At 49.1% G+C, this 22028-nt stretch overlaps 1 protein-coding gene across 7 annotated transcripts in view; it reads right to left on the minus strand.

Annotated features, from left to right (window-relative positions):
* SLC24A3 (solute carrier family 24 member 3) overlaps positions 1-22028 on the minus strand; it is a 461722-nt gene that overhangs the window by 171095 nt on the left and 268599 nt on the right. The gene's annotated exons all lie outside the window — the stretch shown is intronic.

A 22028-nucleotide genomic window follows, 5' to 3' on the forward strand; every position in this document is an offset into this window, starting at 1 on the left:
TAGAAATTTGGAAGTCTTCATTTTCTCATGCTCATTTCTCCTTGGCTTTAGATCCACGGGAGCTGCTTTGTGAACTGCCTTTACCAACAGGATGCAACAGAGGTGACACCATGCCAGTGGGGAGCCGAGGGCAGCTACTGACTGATCTCTTGGGACCCTGTCCAGCTGCCATGTGACTAAACCCAGGCTAGCTCGTTGGAGGATGACACAACAGGTGGCCCCAGCTGACAGCCCGTCATCTGCCCAAAGCCAAACTGCCTGGCTGCTGACAACTGATGACAGACACACAAGGAAGTCCAGCCCAGACCGGAAGAACCACCTGGTGGAGCCCTGCCCAAACTGTTGACCCACAGAACCATAGCTAAATAAGGTGTTCTTGGTGTAAGCTACTAAAATGGAGGGTCCTTTGTTACACAGCTGAAGCTGACTGATACAACATCATTCCTTTAGTGCTGAGATCATTAATGATCCCTGAGGGTGGTTAGTCATTGTTACTCAAAGTAGGATGTTAGCAAACTCCTGTAAAATACTCTGTGAAAAGGAGAGTTCTGTGGTCAGTTCTGAATACCCTGCTATTATACTTTCCATATGGAGATTCATGGTCCAAATTAGCACATTAAAAGTTTGTGAGAAACCCTGCATTTAGAAAATAATCAGACAATCACTTAGCATTTCGTGAACACTTGATTAAAGAATCCTATTGTCCACACAACACCTATGGATATCTTTCTTTCTGCAGTGTCCTGAGAAAACAGTTTGGAAAATGCTGTTCCAGATCAATAAAGGAGTCTTGATTCCCAGCCTGTAGACCACAGATCCGCTGAGAAGCCCGAGGGCTTGTAAGGGGGTCAGGTGTCTACGCAGAGGTGGTGGCAGGGTGGTCGCAACACCCCTCAGATGGCAACCAGGCATCCCCACACTACAGAAGAGATGGGGGGGGACCTCAGCTCTTGGCTCCCAACCACGTGGAGGCTTCCATGTACCTGCTGAGATCACAGGACTGGCCACCAAGAGGTGATGTGAAGCGGCCTCTGGAAAGAGCTGAAACAAGACAAGTGCTGCCTCCAGGAGGTGGACGAGCTGCCTGGCAGAGGTCGCCAAAATCCTCTATTTACAGAAAACCGGCACTTTGTAAATACCAAGCTGTGCTATTTATGTAGCTGTTTCTCATGAATATATGTGGGAATTCTGTAATTATCACGAGTGCTCTTCAAAGGCTTCCGGAATCTCAGACACACGAGGGTCACAGATAGAGTCGGCTGAGCCCTGCAAACCCCATGCCCTGGGCTCCTGCTCGTTCACACGGCCTGGCTGCTCGGGTAAGAGCAAAGGGCAGGGCAGGGCCCCGGCTGGAGCTGTAACCAGGGTCTGGCCTGATGGCCCCTCTCCTTGGGGTGTGGATGGGGGAGTAACGTGGGCAGACTGCAGGCACTCAGGGGTCTGGACACAGAGGGGTGTGAAGCCCATCCCAGAATGCCCAGCCTGCCCTGGCGCTGGACTCGAGGCTGGCGACACTGCCCTGGCAGCATGGCCACAGTCCCCGGGGCTACCCCAGAACCCCCGGGTCTGCTGGCATCTTATAGGAACTGGGAGGTTTCTAGAGCTGTGACCAGAATAAAGGCTTTGAAAACTGAGCAAACGACGTGCTCACTGACCATGCCTGGAGTCCCTTCCAAAATCATCATTTAGGTCACAGCCATGGAAGGGGGCCTCTCTCCCCACCGCCTCTGCTCCCGGAGCCATGCACCTGGGTCCAACCCCAGCTGTCACTCCTGAGCTCTATGCCCTGGGCAAGTTGCCTAACTTCTCAGCACCTCAGTTTCCTCACCTGTGAAATGGGGAAATAATCCCTACATCCTAGGTATTATGTCACTGACCCTCTCAGAGGCTTGATCCATCACCAAAACGGAAACGAGAACAGCTCACGGGAGGAGAAGCTGATGTACACACAGTGCTCTCAGAGCATCTCACCTTCCATTACCGTGTGATGTTTCGCAGTTCACGTCTTACAAGATGTCCGACCCCTGGGAGGTGAGGACCACGTCGCCGTCCTGCATCGCTCACTTACAAACGTCTCCGTAACTATTTCTTTGATTCAACCCGAGATATTTACGCAACATTGGTCTAAACACGATGTCAGCAATTTGCTCCCTTGGACCGTTTACTCTGCCAAACCTCAGTTTACTCATTTATAAAATGGGAGGATTAAGGGAGGAGGTGTGAGGAAGACTCCGCATGCTCCTCCCCATGTGGTAGACCACCGGCCAATGCCATTCCCCCTCCCCCTTCCCTTCACAGCCTGGAGCAGACCAGCTGGACGCCGTGTTTGTGCATTGTATATTCACAAGTACAGCGGTGCTCTCTCCCGCTCTCCCTTGTCAGCATCTTAATGGGAGAAAAGAAGTTCGTACCTACTTGGTTGATTGTTTTTCTGAGCTTCTGGGAAATTCTCTGATGCGCCTGGACCACTGCCAGGTCCACTGATGGCTGAAAACTGACGCGGGGGCATTAGTGGCCCGTTACCCTGGTGGCAGAGCTTCAGCTGAGCCTTATCGGGGGACCTTTCCGTCCAGCTCCCACCCTGATGCCTTGGGCTCGTGCACAGGTAATGGACTGCAGTATCCGGACCACCGGCAAACTGCTTCTGGAGTTGTCTAGCATCTTGCCTCTAGCCATGAATATTATTTGGGGGGCAGTGGCTCTTGTTTCTCTACAGAAGTCCTGCTCCTTATATGAAGCAGCTGTGGGCCTTTGCTCCGCCCACACTGGTCACGTGACTTGATATAACGCCAGGGCCATGGAGATGAGCCTGTTCTCTTGTGACAAGAAGGTACAGAGCCTCCGAGAGTGCCTGGCTATACCCCCGTGCTGCAGCTCCCAGCCACCGCCTGGCGAGTGTCACTTGGACAATAATATCAACGCTTCTTTGTGTTTCCAGGCAGCCCAGGCTCCTCGGAAGGCGCTGAGTCCCAGGGAATCAGACAGTGCTGCGGCTGACCAGGGATGGACGCTTGAAGTCACTTGTGAGCCCTTTCACCATTTTCTGCACCAATTGTGGATGTTGGAGTTGGACTGAACCTTGAGAACATTTTTCTCATTTAAAGGTGAAGAGGGGCTTCCCTGGTGGCGCAGTGGTTGAGAGTCTGCCTGCCCATGCAGGGGACACGGGTTCGTGCCCCGGTCCGGGAAGATCCCATATGCTGCAGAGCGGCTGGGCCCGTAAGCCACGGCCGCTGAGTCTGCGCATCCGGAGCCTGTGCTGCGCAACGGGAGAGGCCACAACAGTGAGAGGCCCGCGTACCGCAAAAAAGAAAGAAAAAAAAAAAGGTGAAGAGGCCAAGATCTGAGAAGGGCAAGTGACCTACTCAAGGTCATAGAGCTGGACAGTGGTAGCTCTGGGACAGAATGACCCACTAGCACTGAGCCGTCATGGAAATCGACAAGCTTAAGATACTGACATCCTCACCCAGCCACACTCTCTCTCCTTTGGTGAACGGTACCATCGCCCATTTACCCCAAAGACAAATAGAGACAGACCCTCGACTACTCAGACTAACAGATACTACTCAACTGGTTTGAAGACATTCAAAGCAGCATCGCTCTCCTGTTGATGCCCAGCAACTGCCACTTCTTTGCACCTCGTTATTAGAAATATCACAACAGGAAACACTCTAGCTTCTGCCGCATCTTACAGTGCAGGACATCTCCTTCCCTTCCCATGCTGCGTCTCCATGCCAACACCGTCACTAAATCATGTAGAGACAGACACACTCACAAAAGAGCTTTCTCCTTCCTAACAGTTTTTTGTTTTGTTTTGTTTTTTAAAACAAGGGCCAGCTAATTTTATTAGGGATGACACAGTAAATCATCTCGTTAGTCATACTGAGTTCTTTCTAGTTTGGACAGATTCCTCTCTGAACTGACTTGTCTATTTACTATAGGAAGGGAGACAAGAGGATCCACTTTTTGCCATTTTTGGTATAGAAAAATCTGGTTCCTTTGCCAGCAAAGAGTGGAGCAAAACTTTCAGGCGGCGGGTGGTTAGGGAGTGTTCGCACGTGAGAAACGAGGAGTGTGTAAAAAACGCACAAGATGGTAGGAGAGATGGTCAACGTGGAATCGAAGGAAGGGGTGCACCCAGGTACCCAAGGTGGAATGAGCTTGAAATGTTTAAGGAGCATGAGGAAGGTCTGTGGGGCGGAAGTGTGGTGGGCAGGTGGGGGGACATGAATTTGGAGAGGTGGGCAGACCCAGAACATGCAGCCCGATCCCCACGTATGTCTTTAAAGCACTGCCTGGACCGTAACGTGGAACGTGGACATGAGCGGGGCATGCTGGTCCAGGGGAGGGATGATGATGGCCATGCCAGCAAAGACAGATGGGAGACTGGGATAGAGCCACAGGTTAGAGATGGAATGGCCGGGACTTGCTGATGGGCGGGGTGGGAAGGAAAGAAACCAAAGCTGATTCCTAAGATTCCAACCTGAGCCACTCAATGGACGTCGACAACGATTTCTGAGATGGCCAAGCCAAGGGACACGTGGGTTTGCAGGGGAGAATGAAAGGTTGCTGTCTTTTAAAAACTCACAGCTCCATTTCAAACTGTATTCCGACTCCATGTCAACCTACGCTCCCTCTTCAATGGAGTTCTGACTTGCCAAGGGAGAGATTAAAAACAGACAGCCATACACACACCCCTTTATTTATCCAGAATCCCACTTTAAGTAATCCTGCCTAAGATGTTAAAATTTCTTTCCTATTGTCTTTTAAAAGAGGGTTATGGTATCCATAGATAAGCATCTGTGTGTGTCACGTGTGCATTCAGATGTGCTGTATGTGCACATGAGCCTGGGGATAAAATTACCCTCTGGGACCCGCCCTCTGCAGAGGAGAGTAATGGGTTTTGCCTCAAGCCAACTCTGTAAAACAGGAAAGCAATGAAGTCAAATGAAGCCGGGCCTGTGTCCAGGAGAGGATGAGAGGACCCAGCACGAGCCAAGACTGCTGAGCCCATCACAGCTTCAGATGCTGAAAAGCATTCTGCTAACTGCCCAACACACACGTCTGCCTTCAGCCCTGCAGTCCACAGCGCTGAGGAAAAGACAGCTCTCACAAGTTCAAGAGGCGAAAAAAAGATATCCTCAGGCTTCTACGCTTGTACGGAGCGCTAATGAAATAGCTCACAAGACAGATTCCATGATTACCTTTGGAGTCCACTCCCGGGCACGGAGCAGGAAGTCCTCAGTATTCTGAGGGTACATCACAAGGATACACAAAGAGCACCCCAGCCACAGGCCCAAGGATGAGGCCACGGTTGGACCTAACTCGCATTCTCGCTTTGTGATTTCCAGGTGAAAGAGCATTGCATCAAGAAATCTATCTTTAAACAGCTGCTAGTATCCTTGGGAGAAAGGTGAAGCGCGCCTTAGGAAACAAGACTCTTAGAGAAAGCATCACAGGTGTCCCAGGAGCCGAGGACACACACGTTGGTTTAGGAGTTGGGTAGGTGGGCGCCATCTTGGTCCCCGGCTGACAGTGAGTGGGAAGGTCGATGACTGACAGTTTATTCCAAATAGCCTCTAAGCCAGCTCCTTGGGAACGGGTCCCAAATTCCCCAACGAAAGAGGGGGTGCTTATTGAAAGGGCAAGTTATCTCTGGGGGCCCTGGAGGTTCCTTAAAATGTGAGGACAAGAGAGCACTAGCAATGGGAACAGTTCCGGAAAATCTTCAGGAGCCTCTGAAGAGGGTGAGACACTCTCTGGATCTCAGGGAAAGGGAGGGGAGTGGAGTCCTGGTGTCTGCGACACACAGTCCTGGCTCCTTCCGCGACATCCCAAACCCCACCTCTGCCCATTCCTTAACTGATAACACATTCGGGTGGTTTTCATATGCAGGCACTGGCTTTGGTTGCTGAAATAATAGCTCGGTAGATAGAGGCCAACACTTCAGGGAAAGAATTTAACTTAATAGCGTAAGAGAACACTGTGATTGTCATCAATGACATGTTTGTTTAGATGCTACATCTTGGTACAAATGTTCAGAAAGGACGCTGACTCATTGTGAAGTTGGGAAACAGACACAGCTCTGCAGGGGACAGTCTCTGCTGTTCCTGGATCTCTGCAAAGCCCAAGCTACCTGGCGCCACTGACATCGTGGAGAGAGGCAAGGCATGTAACTGGGGTAGGTGGCATCGGTGTTTTTGCTTTAATCTACTCTCTCCTGCCTTGTACTCTGGGGTATCTTGAGCATTTAACTCAGGACACATCTCTCAATAAAGTCCATTCCCAAAAGGTCATCTCATTATACTCAGGACTGATGGCTCGCCCAGCCTTAAGAAGCATCATATTATTTTCATTGCTTTACTCCTACCCACCAGCCTAGTGGGCAGACCCTACACTCAGTAGCCAAGATATTAAGCACATGTCACTCATTCACTCGTGCACACCCCACGCCTTGGATAAGCTGTCCCTGCGTGAAAGGTGCCGTCAAGGCAGCGTGGCCCCCGGTCGCTCACACTCATCCGGGGAGGGGAGAGGTAAGACGCACTGTAAGAGGGCGGCCTGCGTGACAGTCCTTGGGAGACAAACAAAGAAAGTGAGGATTCAGAGCAGGGGCAGATCTGAGCCAGTGAAAAGTCCCACTTTTCCTTATGGGAAGTAAGAGAAAGCTTCAAGGAGGAGACGGCATCCAGCTGGAGCTCAGAGGAGGATTCCAAGGAGACCAAAGGTGACAGCGGCCTGGCCAGGAACTAGGGGCAGGAAGGCCCTGGCATCCCTTGGCGGGTGAGGAAGAATCTGATTTTGTGAGACTGATATATGAGTGCAGAGAAGAAGGGAAAAAAAGACAAATGGCTGGCACATGGACGGTGGGGACACTCTGAAATAAGAATAAGAAAAATGACTAACAATTACCCAGCCCTTTCTAGCACCAGCCTGTGATCTAAGCGCTTGGGAGGATGGATTTCTTTCACCGCCCCACACAGAGGGCTCTCTGACGCAGACACTGTCATTATCCTCGTGTTACTGAAAACTAAGGGGAGCGAAGTAACTTGCCCGAGGCAACGCACCTAAAGAGCCATGAAGCTGGCATTGAACTCAGGCCCTCGGACTGTGACCCAACCCCGCCCCAGCCAAGCTGGCCCTCTGGCCATGGGGACGCTGCTGGCGGGACAGTCCTGAGCAAAGCAGGACCTGGACATCGCATTCGATATGTCAATGTGATGCTTATGGTGCTTAATTCTAACTGCAAGGGAGGGGCCTGAAGGAGGCTGGAAGATCATTGTGATGGTGACTGTCCAGGCAAGAGGTGGCCGTAGATGGATCCAGGGAAGAACAATGAAAATGATGGTTAATGTTCCGTGCTTGGCCCTGGACCAAGCACATCACATGCCTTATCTTAACCCACAGCGGAACTCCTATGAGGGCGCGGCTAGCCTTAGCCCCACACACAGATGCGGACGCTGAGGCCCCGAGCATTAAAGACCACACAGGCAGCATGTGGTTTACACTCTCGACCTTCTCACTAATCCTGAGAGACAGGAGGACTAATAGAATTTGTCAAGTCCAAAGTCAGACGCAGCGCCAGAGGAGACGCACCAAAGGAAACAAAAGCCCGGACTAGACAAGACAAGAGCCTTGCTATGCCAGAAGGAAAGGAAATGTGTGGGCTGAACAGAAAGAAAAGTGGTTGGGGCGGGGTAGGAGGGATGACACAGCACACCTGAGGGGACATGGCGGGTGCTGGGACTGGGGAGCTGCATGCAGATTCCTCTCCGTTCACTGGATGAGTGATAACATCATTTTTCCACTCCACCCACACACCTCCGTTGGTTCAGACAGACTGTGCAAAGCTGCAGGACAGTCTCCAGCCTCAGGAGTTCCCAGCCAGGTGGGGCTGGGGAGAAGATCTTGAGGGTGAGTTCAAGGTGTGGGCACAGGTGCCAGTTGGCTCCCATCTGGGGTGGCATGGCTGGCACTGGTCTCGGCAGACAGGGAGTGTCCGCCATCATCATTGTTACCCACGCTCCTGGAACTCCACCCCGACAATATCCATCTACTGGCTGAGGGCTTCAGAGCAGTCGTCTCCCTCTGAAGTGCAGCCCCCAGCCCGTGCCTGACAGGAGGCGGGGGATAAATACCGCAGCTCCCTCTCGCCTCAGTTTGGGTCGTCATCGGAGGCCCGTGCTCTCCATCAGCTGCCAGCCCCTGAGGGATACGTTCCAGCGCCTGACACAGGGTAACTGGCTGTAGCACATACCCTCCACTGGCTGCTTTCCTTCTCTGCCTCATGCCCCGGGGTGGGGTCATCCTCCAGTGAAGCGCTTCCCTGGACCTTGTCTCAGGGTTGGCTTCTGAGGGGCCCCCGCCCGAGACACATGTCTGGGCCATCGGAGCTCTTCTGGTGAAGATCTGCAAGGAGGGAACGGTCCTCAGAACTGGCTGCAGATCTGGGTCCCTGGGTGCAGAAGCTTCTGGACTTTAAGGTCAGGTTTTTGATTAAACATGAACCCCCTATCTGGAATCTCCATGTTACACCAGGGGCAGGATGATAGAGGGAAATCATCATGAAACTTGACAAAGAGCAAAACCACTGAGAACCAACATTTAAAATACAGGGAGTGTTTTCTGAAGGAGGAAGAAATACAATCCTGCAGGCTGTGGAACAAAAACCACAATCACAGAAAGACAGACAAGATGAAAAGGCAGAGAGCTATGTACCAGATGAAGGAACAAGATAAAACCCCAGAAAAACAACTAAATGAAGTGGAGATAGGAAACCTTCAAGAAAAAGAATTCAGAATAATGATAGTGAAGATGATCCAGGATCTTGGAAAAAGAATGGAGGCAAAGATCGAGAAGGTGCAAGAAATGTTTAACAAAGACGTGGAAGAATTAAAGAACAAACACCTAGAAGAATTAAAGAACAAACAGACATGAACAATACAATAACTGAAATGAGAAATACACTAGAAGGAATCAATAGCAGAATAACTGAAGCAGAAGAACGGATAAGTGACCTGGAAGACAGAATAGTGGAATTCACTGCTGCGGAATAGAATAAAGAAAAAAGAATGAAAAGAAATGAAGACAGCCTAAGAGACCTCTGGGACAACATTAAATGCAACAACATTCACATTATAGGGGTCCCAGAAGGAGAAGAGAGAGAGAAAGGACCTGAGAAAATATTTGAAGAGATTATAGTTGAAAACTTCCCTAACATGGGAAAGGAAATAGCCACCCAAGTCCAGGAAGCGCAGAGAGTCCCAGGCAGGATAAACCCAAGGAGAAACATGCCGAGACACATAGTAATCAAATTGACAAAAATTAAAGACAAAGAAAAATTATTGAAAGCAACAAGGGAAAAACAACAATAACATACAAGGGAATTCCCCTAAGGTTAACAGCTGATTTCTCAGCAGAAACTCTACAAGCCAGAAGGGAGTGGCAGGATATATTTAAAGTGATGAAAGGGAAGAACCTACAACTAAGATTACTCTACCTGGCAAGGATCTCATTCATATTCGATGGAGAAATCAAAAGCTTTACAGACAAGTAAAAGGTGAGAGAAAGCTTTACAGACAAGTAAAAGGTAAGAGAATTCAGCACCACTAAACCAGCTCTACAGCAAATGCTAAAGGAACTTCTCTAAGTGGGAAACACAAGAGAAGAAAAGGACCTATAAAAACAAACCCATAACAATTAAGAAAATGGTAATAGGAACATACATATCGATAATTACCTTAAACGTGAATGGATTAAATGCTCCAACCAAAAGACACAGGCTTGCTGAATGGATACAAAAACAAGACCCATATATATGCTGTCTACAAGAGACCCACTTCAGACCTAGGGACACATATAGACTGAAAGTGAGGCAATGGAAAAAGATATTCCATGCAAATGGAAATCAAAAGAAAGCTGGAGTAGCAATACTCATATATGATAAAATAGACTTTAAAATAAAGAATGTTACAAGAGACAAGGATGAACACTACATAATGATCAAGGGATCAATCCAAGAAGAAGATATAACAATTATAAATATATATTCACCCTATACAGGAGCATCTCAATACATAAGGCAACTGCTAACAGCTATAAAAAAGGAAATCAACAGTAACACAATAATAGTGGGGGACTTTAACACCTCACTTACACCAACGGACAGATCAACCAAACAGAAAATTAATACGGAAACACAAGCTTTAAATGACACATAGACAAGATAGATTTAATTGATATTTATAGGACATTCCATCCAAAAACAGCAGATTACACATTCTTCTCAAGTGCTCACGGAACATTCTCCAGGATAGATCACATCTTGGGTAACAAATCAAGCCTCAGTAAATTTAAGAAAATTGAAACCATATCAAGCATCTTTTCTGACCACAACACTATGAGATTAGAAATCAATTACAGGGGAAAAAAACGTAAAAACACAAACACATGGAGGCTAAACAATGTGTTACTAAGTAACCAAGAGATCAATGAAGAAGTCAAAGAGGAAATCAAAAAATACCTAGAAACAAATGACAATGAAAACATGACGAACCAAAACCTATAGGACGCAGCAAAAGCAGTTCTAAGAGGGAAGTTTATAGCAATACAAGCCTACCTCAAGAAACAAGAAAAATCTCAAATAAACAATCTAACCTTATACCTAAAGGAACTAGAGAAAGAAGAACAAACAAACCAAAAGTTAGCAGAAGGAAAGTAATCATAAAGATCAGAGCAGAAATAAATGAAATAGAAAAAAAGAAAACAGCACAAATCAATAAAACTAAAAGCTGGTTCTTTGAGAAGATAAACAAAATTGATAAACCATTAGCCAGACTTATCAAGAAAAAGAGGGAGAGGACTCAAATCAATAAAATTAGAAATGAAAAAGGAGAAGTTACAACAGACACCGCAGAAATACAAAGCATCCTAAGAGACTACTACAAGCAACTCTATGCCAATAAAATGGACAACCTGGAAGAAACGGACAAATCTTTAGAAAGGTATAACCTTCCAAGACTGAACCATGAAGAAATAGAAAATATGAACAGACCAATCACAAGTAATGAAATTGAAACTGTGATTAAAAACCTTCCAACAAACAAAAGTCCAGGACCAGATGGCTTCACAGGTGAATTCTATCAAACATTTAGAGAGCAGCTAACACCCATCTTTCTCAAACTCTTCCAAAAAACTGCAGAGGAAGGAACACTCCCAAACGCATTCTATGAGGCCACCATCACCCTAATACCAAAACCAGACGGAGATACTACAAAAAAAGAAAATTACAGACCAATATTACTCATGAATATAGATGCAAAAATCCTCAACAAAATACGAGCAAACAGAATCCAACAACACATTAAAAGGATCATACACCATGATCAAGTGGGATCTAACCCAGGGATGCAAGGATTCTTCAATATATGCAAATCAATCAATGTGATACACCATATTAACAAACTGAATATGAAAAACCATATGATCATCTCAATAGATGCAGAAAAAGCTTTTAACAAAATTCAACACCCATTTATGATAAAAACTCTCCAGAAAGTGGGCATAGAGGGAACCTACCTCAACATAACAAAGGCCATATATGACAAACCCACAGCAAACATCATTCTCAATGGTGAAAACTGAAAGCGTTTCCTCTAAGATCAGGAACAAGACAAGGATGTCCACTCTCGCCACTGTTATTCAACATAGTTTTGGAAGTCCTAGCCACGGCAATCAGAGAAGAAAAAGAAATAAAAAATACAAACTGGAAAAGAAGAAATAAAACTGTCACTGTTTGCAGATGACATGATACTATACATAGAGAATCCTAAAGATGTCACCAGAAAACTACTAGAGCTAATCAATGAATCTGGTAAAGTTGCAGGATACAAATTAATGCACAGAAATCTCTTGCATTCCTATACACTAATGAAGAAAAATCTGAAAGAGAAATTAAGGAAACACTCCCATTTACCACTGCAACAAAAAGAATAAGACACCTAGGAATAAACCTACCTAGGGAGACTAAAGACGTGTATGCAGAAAACTGTAAGACACTGATGAAAGAAATTAATGATGACATAAACAGATGGAGAGATATACCATGTTTTTGCATTGGAAGAATCAATATTTTGAAAATGACTATACTACCCAAAGCAGTCTACAGATTCAATGCAATCGCTATCAAAGTACCAATGGCATTTTTTACCAAACTAGAACAAAAATTCTTAATGTTTGTATGGAGACACAAAAGACCCCAAATAGCCAAATCAGTCTTGAGGGAAAAAAACGGAGCTGGAGTAATCAGACTCCCTGACTTCAGACTATACTACAAAGCTACAGTAATCAAGACAATATGGTACTGGCACAGAAACAGAAATATAGATCAATGGAACTGGATAGAAAGCCCAGAGATAAACCCATGCACCTATGGTCAACTAATCTATGACAAAGGAGGCAAGGATATACAATGGAGAAAAGACAGTCTCTTCAATAAGTGGTGCTGGGAAAACTGGACAGCTACATGTAAAAGAATGAAATTAGAACACTCCCTAACACCATACATAAAAATAAACTCAAAATGGATTAGAGACCTAAATGTAAGACTGGACACTATAAAACTCTCAGAGGAAAACATAGGAAGAACACTCTTTGACATAAATCACAGCAAGATCCTTTTTGACCCACCTCCAAGAGAAATGGAAATAAAAACAAAAATAAACAAATGGGACCTAATGAAACTTCAAAGCTTTTGCACAGCAAAGGAAAACATAAACAAGACGAAAAGACAACCCTCAGAATGGGAGAAGATATTTGCAAACGAATCAATGGACAGAGGATTAATCTCCAAAATATATAAACAGCTCATGCAGCTCAATATTAAAGAAACAAACAACCCAATCCAAAAATGGGCAGGAGACCTAAATAGACTTTTCTCCAAAGACATACAGATGGCCAGGAAGCTCATGAAAAGCTGCTCAACATCACTAATTATTAGAGAAATGCAAATCAAAACTACAATGAGGTATCACCTCACACCAGTTAGAATGGGCATCATCAGAAAATCTACAAACAACAAATGCTGGAGAGGGTGCGGAGAAAAAGGGAACCCTCTTGCATTGTTGGTGGGAATGTAAATTGATACAGCCACTATGGAGAACAGTATGGAGGTTCCTTAAAAAACTAAAAATAGAATTACTGTATGATCCAGCAATCCCACTACTGGGCATATACCCTGAGAAAACCATAATTCAGAAAGACACATGCACCCCAGTGTTCACTGCAGCACTATTTACAATAGCCAGGTCATGGAAGCAACCTAAATGTCCATCGACAGATGAATGAATAAAGAAGATGTGGTACATATATACAACGGAATATTACTCAGCCATAAAAAGGAAGGAAATTGGGTCATTTGTAGAGACGTGGATGGATCTAGAGACTACCATACAGAGTGAAGTAAGTCAGAAAGAGAAAAATAAATATCGTATATTAACACATTTATGTGGAACCTAGAAAAATGGTACAGATGAACCAATTCACAGGGCAGAAATAGAGACACATGTAGAGGACAAACGTATGAACACCAAGGGGGAAAATTGGCGGGGGTGGTGGTGGTGGTGTGATGAATTGGGAGATTGAGATTGACATGTATACACTAATATATATAAAATGGATGACTAATAAGAACCTGCTGTATAAAAAAATAAATAAAATTCAAAAAGAAAAATACATGGAGTGTTTTCTGATAAATTAGAGCATGTAACGGGCTATTTTTTCCAGATTGATTTGGTCAATGTTTGCTAAAGACTAGTTCTTTAGGCTAAGTATCAGTATCTCATTGTGTGTTTAGCTTTTGAACTTACACTTTACAGAGGAAAAAGTACTACAAAATTGTAGTCAGTATAGTACTATTATTCACAGACTGGGACTGTGGGCAATGTCATCTCAGAGGAACACAGAAATTAAGTTTGTTTTGTATGTAAGAAAATAAAGGAAAATAAAATAATTAGAGTGGGGAAGGGTGGAGCAAGTGATAAATTCGATAAATAAGGTGAAGAGAAGCATACAGCAGGCTGCGGGTGTCCAGTCCCCATGGGTAATCATTTGGTATCTAAGCAATGTGCATGCTCTCTCCCATCACCATTTGGGGCTCCTCATAAGATCCAATGTGACACTGTCTGCTCCAAAGCTCATTCCCCCCAAAGCTTCTTTCTCTCTTGCGCTGCGTTCAGGACGTGAACCAAAGACACAGTAGATCAACTCGTGTCGCACCTTAGTGTGTGCCTGTCCAGAAGGGGCTGGAGTCTCAGAATTCTGCATCTCCTGTAGCCTCATGGGTTTTAGAGAGGGAACGGATGTGCATAATAATAATGGTAGGTGATATCTCTTCAGCCTTTGCCTCAGAAGCAGAACTGGATTCCAGGATTCCAGTGCAAGTCTTTTAACTGGGAGGGGGGGAATCTCAGGAAGAGCCCCCCGGAGAAGAGCAGGAAACTGAGTTGGGGAAGAACGGGCAGCTCGTCAAGGTGTGTTATCCAGCAAGATGCTGGATGGGCACCTAGAGCTTATCCCTGCTTGGACAACTGCGGGAGACAAGGTGGCGTTTCCGTGAGCACATCCGAGGCACAAGGGAACCGAGGTATTTATTTATTCCCCAACCCTTCTCTGTCTGAGGGCTACTTCTGGGGGCTGGTGACTTCCTGGCACATCTGTGCTGCCCTGCATTCTGGTAGAAGGGGCTCTGGGGACCAGAAAAAGCCCAGAGTCACGGGGGCTGGATGATGGGGGGTCAGGCAGGCACACACCCGCTGTAAATACTAAGTGGGTACAGGTGGGGCATAATCCAGGCAGCGCCAGATGCTCCGCCAGGAGCTTTGCACGCCTGTCTTCATGATTCCTGAAAGCAGCCAGATGAGATGGGCGTGCATTTACCTCCAGGGACCGATGCGGAAACGGAGGCGTGGCAAGGTAAAGCAGCTTGTCATGGCTACGAGGCTCATCGGTAGAAAAGCCAGGACTGAGCCTCAGGTGGGCGTCACTCAAAGTGCGTGCTCTTAACCTCCAGGCTTTATATCCAGCTCCGGGTCCTGGAGAATCAACCACCAGCCAAGCTGTGTGCAGCCCATGGTGCCTAATGGTCAGCCCTGGGTCGTCTGAACTGGGTCTCATGCAAGGAGAGGAGTGAGTAACTTAAGATCTATCGGAACATAATTTACCCTCTTTGTACTAAGCCTCTCTGGACACCAGTTTTAGCTTTGAGTTGACACTGACAAATTAAGGACATGCTCAGCACTTTTCCAAGAGTAAACAGGAAATTCCACAAGCTCCTCTAATCATTTTTCTCTTCCAGGGTGAAATCCCTTAACTAAACACATCTACCTCACTAGTGAGCTTGTGCCAGGGCCTTGCTGACCAGATCCTGTGGGTCCCCTTAAATGTTAAAACCCCTGAGGCAGCCCCTCTCCCAGAGCCCTGGGCCCTGGGTGGAAATGCCAGTTGCACAGAGGTCTCTGGGACACCCCCTATCCTGGTGCCCTGCAAGACGGGGCTGTCTCCCAGTGGGTCTGTCTCTGGTCCTTTGTGATGGGTTAAGCACAGGTGAGCTGCCCTTAGAGGGATGTGGGGTGGGGAGAAGGTGAAGACTAAAGAACCTAACATTTCCTGAGTATCTACTATGTACTCCCACTTTACAGATGTGGAAATTGAGGCCAGGAGTTCTGTAACTTGTTCCAAAGCCCCCAGCATGTTGGTGATATACTTTCTCACTCCTAATCTCGGTGTCCTACTCTCTCATCAAACATCCCGTCCTGGTGGCCTGGCAGTGCCTTCTCTGCATCCCGTTTGTTGGAGCTACTAAATCCATCAGAGGCTGGGGTAAAGGAGCAGCGCCTCTTTCCTGGTGACCTTTTATTCCCGGCCACCTCTGCTTCGTGATTTTGAGTTGACAACATAAGCAAAGGGAGGGATGATGCTGAATTAGAATTCATCTCTAGGCTTTCTAGGGGAGCCCCTTCCACTTGTGGCTATTTAAACCTATATTAATTATAATAAAATTTAAAATCAGACTAACCTCTCAGTCAGACTAACCACACTTCAAATGCTCAGTAGCCACAGGTGGCCAGCAGCCCCCGTATTGGAAGGAGCAGAGAGAGAACACCTCCATCAGCACAAAAAGTGCTACTAGATAGTGCTGGTCTATGCAAGTAAAGTTGAGTCTCAGGCCCAAAAAAGCAAAAGCTGGCCTTGGAGAGCTAAAAATAACCCCTGGGGCTGAGGTGGCGCTTTGACATGCAGAGCTGCCTCTCCAAGTCGGCACGAGGTGGGGGGTGGGGGGGGCAGGAAGCGCCCCCTCCACCTCCTGCTGGTACCCCGGCCCCTCCATCCCTTGAGAACTGGCTAGGGCATCAATTAGTTTATTCTTTGGCTCTTAACAAAAGCAATCTAGGCCCCAGGGAAGGGAGTGGATCCAGGGAAACTATTTTCCAGATATTATAATTAAACAGATAACTGGAAGCAGCCCAGCCCACAAGGAAATGATATCCACGGAGTGAGGCCCCTTCCAGAGAGCCCCCTCCCGCAGGACTGAAAGGGGACTGGAGCTCGGAGGAGTCAGGGAGAGGAAGGGAGTCCTTCCCACCTGAGATGGGGCTCTCCCCCAGGTTCCCAGGGAGCACATCCAAAGTAGCCTTCGCCTCGCTCTGGGTGGGGGGTTAGGTTGGAGTTAGGGTGCAGGCTGCAAAGCCAAGAGTCCCCCTTCAGGATCCGCCCACCCTCCTGTGCTTCTGTCTCCCTGACTGATGAAGACCTGACCAAGGGTCAGGTCGGCGGGTGACCCATGGTCTGGCAGAAAAAACACGAGGCTTCTGGGGGTTGTGAATTAAGGGACAGTGAACAGTGCGGGTGGGGCGGGGAGTGAGCAAGCAGAGCAGAGGCAGAGGACGCCAGGGGGAGCCGGGGGCAGCTCGGGGGCAGAGATGGCCTAGAGGGGGCAGGACAGAGAGAGCCAGGGCGCGCAGGCACTCTGCTTGGGCTAGGCGGGCAATGCCGCGACATCAAGGAAATACAGACTGGACCTAGAGAAACCACAACTGCAGAGGGAGGACGATATCTGAACAGCCTCACCCTCGAATTCCAATCACATTTCACCACCTCTGTCCCAGGGGCCTTCCTCCAGTGCCAGTTGTTTTCCTCTGCAGCTCTGGGGAGACAGGAGGTCTTCATGGAATCACGAGACAGAAATGAGCAAGTTCTTGAGTTCAAAAAGCTGATCTGGGAATAAGGGAGAATCTGGATGCAGGCTCACAGAGTGAGTTTCCCCAATTCCTAGACCAGATTAAAAACTTCCGGGGCAGAGAAGGAGGAGAGAAATGTGGACAGGAGCTGGGGGCTTGGGGAGACCACCAACCTTGGGGAGCCAGCCCTGGACACCATCCTATGGGGATGCTGCAGGGACTGACATGAATGGTCCCCGTTGCTGCTCCTGGAGCACCTCCCTGGGCGGGAGCCCTCGCACGATGGCCCAGCACACGGCTCCTGCCTGTGCTTCTCTAACACCCACGCTGTTGGGAGCCCACCTCCTCTCCTCATGTGGGAGCCACTAATGGGCACTGGACACTGGGATGCAGTGAGGATGGACATATGGACAAGGGAGTCCCCCCACTGGACAGAGCTGGCTGAAGGAAGACGGTCAGGGACCTCCTGGTGGCCTGAGCACCCCTTTGGCCACCCTGGGAAGCCTGATGTGACCCTAAAAGCTCCCGGAGGAAGAAGTTTCTTCCGTGGGCACAGAGTGTCTAGGTTTTAGAATATAAGGATGGATGTCAGAAACATTCTCGTTGATGTTTCTTTCCTGGGCTGGTCCATGGGTGGGTCTGAGTCACTGGACCAGCTAGCAGCCCATCTTCCAGACTCACTTAGCAGAATTTGCGTTTGTAAGGCCTCCACGTTCATTTCCAGGAGTGCGATACCTTACCACCTCACACCCATGGATGTAGAAATCTCTGCCCGCCGAAAGAGAGGAATCACACTAAAAATGCAAAAGGAAGGCTCAAAACTTAGGCAGAATCCCTTCGAAAGCTAACAAGGTACACAGGGGGCATTTACTTCTGCTGTGGAGGCTGATTTATTCAAGACAGACCAGTCTTGAGAAAGAATCTCAAACATTGATGACTTAAAGCTTCTTCACTGGAAGAGAAAATGTGGAGCCCGGCTCACAATCGCAGAGATTCGGCTGTCTACACGCAGGACGCGCAGCAAAACGTCACAAGGTATTTATAAATCACCAACAAAGCATGATTCCACAAAGTTATTTCCAGGCTTGCTTGTCCATTTGGGGCAGGGCCCATGAGTTTCTAGGGTGCACATGTCCTCACAGACCAGGAACACTGCTTTCAGCATCTCAACGTTAGAACAGGCTGACTGTAAAGCAAGTTCTCAGACAAGTGTGTTTCCTCGGGGATAGTCATTGTTGATAAAGTTACACAGACGACGGATTTGCACTCTAGGAAGGAACCCATATGGAAAGAAAGTCGGAAGGACTCTTTTTCTAGTGCAGTCTCAGGCCTGAGCATTTCTGACAGCCACAAAACCAGAAAAAGCCAAGGGAAAGTTGAAGTCACAGTGTGGGGAAGTTTTAACCAGAAATGGCTACGTGATTTCCACAAAGCTCACACAAAAGAGGGACGTATTTGTGTGAAAGAAAAGAAAAAGAGAGGTAAGCTTTTTTGACAAGTAAGATTGAAGGACGGTTTCGGGGAGTCCTCGGAACCACCTGTGACCAGAGGCCAGCACCCGGCTGAGCACAGCAGCTACGCGAAAAGCCTCCCGTGAAAAGCAAACGCACCGGGTCTGTGTGGAAAGGGGTATGTGAGTTTAGGTGCAAATGTAAAGTTTAATCAGGTTTTGGGTTATACTCTGAAAGGCTCAGGCACGCCGGTGGAGACCCCAAATCACTGCCAGTCGGCTCCTGGGGCCCTCTCCCTGGGGCGGCCTGGGGTGACAGGACACAGCTCTGGGACCCTCCCACAGAGGGCTTCCCTCCCCTCACTGGAGGAGGCCAGAGGATGAGTCCCCACATCCCATTTATGATGTCCTGAGAGGTGTTCCTCAGGAACCTGGATTCTGGGACCCCCACCCAAATGGCCCTGAGCCTTCCTCACTGGACTTCCTGGGCCTCTCTCGCCTGGCTGGGGAGCAGACTGCTCTGGGTCACCTCTGGCCATGCCTGATCCAATTCCCCAGGCGAGGAGGGATGGCGACTGAGGGCTGCTTCCCCACACTTCCAAGCCAGCAGCTGAGTCACCTCTTGGTACCTCCCACCCTCCCACCTTAGTTTCCGCTCACTCCAGAACCCCTGGACTCGAGGGCCTACATCTTCGATCACGGGTTTCTGGTTCCTGCCTGGAATCCCTTCCCCCTTCTCTTTTAGAAAACGCCTGCCCACTTTTCAAACCCACTCAGCTGCCCTTCAGCACTGGATGGAGCCTTCACTGCATTCCCACGGCACTGGGGGGACCACGGCCAGGCTCACACACCGTGGGAGCGGTCCAGAGGTGGGCCTGCCTACAGGACAGCGGGCTCCTGCAGGGTGAGCTGTGTCGGGCTTTTAGAAGGGTCCAGCCCGGTGCCACCATGTTGCAGGGGCTTGGAGGTGCTTTCCAGCAGGCTGAGTGCAGGAACCTGTGTGTAGCTCCCGTAGCTCTGACTCATGCATTTATCTGTTCACTGGCCACCGAAACGGCTCAGGTTAGCCCTGGCAGCCTTTCTTACAACCAACAACGTTCATCTGACAATTTCTGAGCGCCTTAAATGTGTTGGGTGTCATAGTGGGTGGAGGGGTAAAAAGAACGGTTTGTCTCAGTGCCGAACAATCAGGGACTGAGCAGCTTTTGTTCTGCGACTCGTCAGACGCTGCGTAAGGGTTTCTCGGGATGCTCAGGTCCCCCCAGGGGGCTTATACTCTCAAGGGTAGGATAACCGAGACTTGCTCCTTGACCCTGGGGAGGCCACCAGCAGGCCCACCCTGACAGGTGGAGAAGAGGGGCCCCTCCTGGCCCGAGCCTGGCCCCGTCCTGCACCTGCCTGCACGGGGACCCCCCTAGGCAGAAGGTCAGGCTTCTCCACCGGGGTCTCCTCCCTCTGTGAGGTGGGTCTGGGAGGAGGCCTGCGCAGGCCTTGGCCACAGGTACAGGCTGCCTGGGTGGAGAATTCTGAAATTCCGGGTGCCTGGAGCGTGGTCTTGAAGGGGTGGACGCTGACCTTGGCCCCTGGACTCCCTGCCCTGTGGTTTCTATGATGCAGGGCCCAGGGCCGAGGATGGGGGTCAGAGCCAGTGATGACAAAGTGTGAAGCTGCAGGCTTATGTCCACTTTTTTAGGCACATGGGGAAAAAAGCACCTTTAAGCAAAGGGGAGAATTACCCTTCATGCCTGCCTGGGATGCACTGCCACAGAGGGCAGAGGCCTTACGGGGACCCTCGGCTCACAGAGGACGAGGCGCACGCACCCTCCTCAGGATGCCGGTGGGAGGTGGAGCCCCGCCATCGGCAGATAACCGCACTGCCTGAGGAGACGGAAGCTCGTGCCGTTCGGGCCCGGGCCGAGAGGGGAAGCCTCATCTCTCAGGTGCCGAGGCATCAGGGCGCTAAGGCTGCTGGGGCGTTCTCAGCCCGGTGACCGGGAAGGCTCCCTGGTGCCAGGGGTGGCAGCTGCCCTCCACAGTAACTGCTCTGTGCCTGTAACTGCGCTGAAGGGCAGGAGGCTGCAGAGTCTGCTCTACCGTTTGGTATTGTTAGAGAATGTCTTTGCTGACAGAAGATCCCTCGTGCCTTTTTTTCAGGCAGAGTATTGGCCGGTTGGGGTGAGTGGGGAAAGTTCACCAGGAAGGGGGTCACGCTGAGGGCAGCTTATGCGTCCAGAGGGTAAATATCTTACCGGAAGCCACGCACAAAGCAGGGAGCACAGAACTGGGCCCCAGCCCACGTCTGGTCTGACTCCAGAGCCCAGGGTGTGCCCACTGACCTACTCAGGTCAGGTGTGGTTGGAAAAGTAAGGTCTCTGTCCCCTCCCCTGAGTCATGGTGTACGTGTGACTGCAATAGAGGCCGCCGGAAATGACGTGTGTGACTTCTAAGGCCGGGCCATTCAGGGCTTCTTCCTTGTCACCGTGACCCTCCCTCTGCAAACCCTCAGCTGCCACGTGCAGCCACGCTGGAGGGGCCACGCCAAGGTGCTCTGGTCAGCGGTCGCAGCCGACCTAGTCCTCTGGGCACCGCAGACACGGACAGCAAACAAGGGAGTGGACGAGCCTTCTCCGAGGGCTCCTCCAGCAGCAATGGCTCCAGCCCCAGCCGTCGGCGTCACCACCAGCCATCCGAATCGTCCCATCCCGGGCCCCGGATCCGGGGGTACAGCATCCCCTCTGTGCCCTTTCTGAACTACTGACCCCTGGAACCCATGAGAAACAGAAAGTGGTTCTTGGGTGTGTCACTAAATTTGGAGACTGTTTCCCAGCAATAAGTAACCAGAACGGAATTAAGAGCATTCCGGGGGAGAGTGAATGCCGCCGAGATGGGAAAGCACGGTGACGGACCTGGTGGAGCCTCTGCCCTGGGTCTTTCTGGTTCTGCAGCCACTCCTTCGAGACAGCTTCACCCCTGCACCCTCCTCAAACTCTCCGAATGGGGACAAGGAAAACCAAAGGCCTTCAAGCCACTGGGCCTGTGGACGAAGTGCTAGGGCAGTGGTGGACCACCTACTACGTGCCATTACATTGAATCCACGAATTTAACAAATACTTTGGCCCCATCATGTGCCAGGAACAGGTCTGGGAAGGAAGCCACGCACAAAACTACATCCCTGTTCTCATGGGGCTGATGTGTGAGTGAGGGTGACGGGCAGTAAGCAAATAACTCTATAATATTATGTCACAGAGTGCTCGGTGCTGTGGAGAAAAGTAAAGCCGGGTAAGGGGAAAGACAGGCAGTTGACAAAGGCTGGTTGGAAAAGGAAGACCTCCCCGAGAAGGTGG

Source organism: Orcinus orca, chromosome 16 (genome assembly GCF_937001465.1).
Source record: "Orcinus orca chromosome 16, mOrcOrc1.1, whole genome shotgun sequence".
Lineage (NCBI taxonomy): Eukaryota > Metazoa > Chordata > Mammalia > Artiodactyla > Delphinidae > Orcinus > Orcinus orca.